The following is a 2605-nucleotide window of genomic DNA, read 5'->3' as shown; positions in this document are numbered from 1 at the left end:
TACTTTTACCTAAATTTTGTCTTTCTAAACTAGTGTGTGTGTGTGTCTATTCATTTGAATAAAAATGGTCCCATAGGCCAAAGGGAGTAGCAATATTAAGAGGTTTGGCCTTGTTGGAAGAAGTGTGTCACTAGGGGGTGGGTTTGGAGGTTTCTGAAGATCAAGCCAGGTCCAGTAGCACTCTCTGTTCCTGCTGCCTGCAGATGTAGAACTCTCTGCTCCTGCTCCAGCACTATGTCTGCCTGCATCCTTCCATGCTTCCTGCCATAATGATAATGAACTAAACCACTGAACCTTTAAACAAGCCTCAATTAAATGTTTTCTTTTTTTTTCTTTTTCTTTTTTCTTTTTTCGGAGCTGGGAACCGAACCCAGGGCCTTGCACTTGCTAGGCAAGCGCTCTACCGCTGAGCTAAATCCCCAACCCAAATGTTTTCTTTTATAAGAGTAGTCATAGTCATGCATTTATCCACAATAGAAACCTTAAATTAGATGCCATGTGTGTGCACATGTGTGTATGTATGCGTGTGTGTGTGTGTGTGTGTGTGTGTGTGTGTGTCTGTGTCTGTGTCTGTGTCTGTGTCTGTGTCTGTGTCTGTGTCTGTGTCTGTGTCTGTGTCTGTGTCTGTGCTCAGTGAGAAAACTCCAGTGTGGTATCTCCCATCAATGATGTTGTATGGATTCTCCCTTTTTCTATCAACAGACTTGTTTAAGCCCTATGAGTTTTGAAGTCCTAGGAATCTTTCATGTGTAGCCTACTTTCTGCACTTCAGGAGACACAAGTACATACATGAAGCCTCTAATGCCAAGCCCCTCACAGTGGAGTTACTGATGCCGCAATAAGAAGATTAGGATCTTAAGGGTAGTGCATAAATATAGGGCTCTGTCTGGTCTTGGATGTCCCCTTTGCTGGAAGCTTTGGCTAAGGATGAGTGTCTGGGAAGGGGTGAAGTGGATGCCTGAGATAGAAGAAGAGCACAAAGGATGCAGAGGTGCAGAACAATAATTGGTGGTTGAGACCCTTCCTAACTGCTAATGGCAGTCCTCTAAAGAGTTGTGACTTTTAGTCAGAGGACACCAGCAGGTTCATCTGGCCCTGGCCCTTTGGTCTTTAAGAAGGAAATTTGTTCAACCTGGTTTCTGTATCTGGCAACAGTTTATCTTTGGTGAGGTGAAAAATATTTTGGCAAATAAAAATGATTTTGTTTTCTTCTCAATTTGCATTTTCAATGAATCTTAGCAACAGAAGGCTCAGAAGCCTCTGGATTAAGGGAATAAAATCCTGATTTTACTCCCAGCAAACAGCTATGTCTTGTAACAAGTTTATTTCCTTCCCTAGAGTTCTGGAGTTTGCAAGCGTGATTCCATGTCTAAAATTATTCATCATGGTCTCCTCTTGATTTTCTCCCTCTTTCTGCTTCTTGAATAGACTTCCCATTCTCCACCTCAAATGAAGCCACCCCCTTACAGAGAAAAATTTCACTGGCAATGAAGCCAGTAGTAATGATCTTTATGAAACTGTAATCTCATAGCTAACAACATTTTAAAGGACCCTGAGGAAGAATGAAGGGGTAAAAAAAAGATTGATACTTTAGGCTTCAAAGTTTTATATGCTTCATGTATAAAAAATTACAAAGATTTTGGATTTGAGAGGTGGAAGGCTGTGGTGGGGTCCTCAGGTGAGCCAGCCGCTAGATCAATACTTTCTCCTTTCCTGGCTTCATTCCCAATTTTCAAAATCAAGGACTTACTTTCTCTTTTATAGTCCCCTATATTAGCAGTTAATACATTTCAAACCTTTAAAATGAATCAGGAGCTCTGCTGATCTGTGGGACTAAGGTTGACATGCTAATTTGACAGAGAGAGAAATTGAGATTTAAGTGTTGGCTTCAAAGTTACACATGGAATGACAAGTAACCCTGAGCCTAGAACCAAGGGGGTCGGGGTCCACAGCTGAACTCCAGACGACTAACTTTCTTAGTAAATACTTTTCTGGGTCCCATATGAAGACTATCAAATATCATGGACCAGATACTCAAGTTAGATAAGCTGCCTTAGTTGTCCAACATAAGATTCTATGATACAAATTAGGAAGTTTGGGTTATAATTATACACATAGAAAGTTTACCCACCTTTCAGATTGAATGGTCCAAGTGAGACAAGTATCAAGAAGAAACATAATGGGTTTGAGGACATGGTTGGCTTCAGAAGCCTGAAGAAAGATGCAGTTGAATAGACAATGAGATTTGCTCTAGGCATCTTCAGAAGTCACCCCGAGTAGGTAGAATACCTTGTAAATTCAATAGCTTTCTGAAACAAGATTTCACTATGTATCCCATATTGGCTTTGCACTCACTCTATAGCCAAAATCAGCACCAAATTCATACATAGTGATCCTCCTGTCTCAGCCTTCTGAGTGCTGGGGTTACAGAGTGCCATCATGTCTCTCTCAGTATTAAGTGCTTATATAATGGCTGTTCAGTTCACTAATGATTTATTGATTAAATTAAAGAGATAACACATGTGGTTTTGATAGAGAATCTAGTGTACTGGAAAAATACTTACATAAGTATTTCTATTGTTATTTCTGTCCTGAGAAAGATTTG

Source organism: Rattus norvegicus, chromosome 10, assembly GCF_021556685.1.
Source record: "Rattus norvegicus strain SHRSP/BbbUtx chromosome 10, alternate assembly SHRSP_T2T, whole genome shotgun sequence".
NCBI lineage: Eukaryota > Metazoa > Chordata > Mammalia > Rodentia > Muridae > Rattus > Rattus norvegicus.
The sequence above is the reverse complement of the archived record's forward strand: the minus strand, read 5'-3'. Positions refer to the sequence as shown.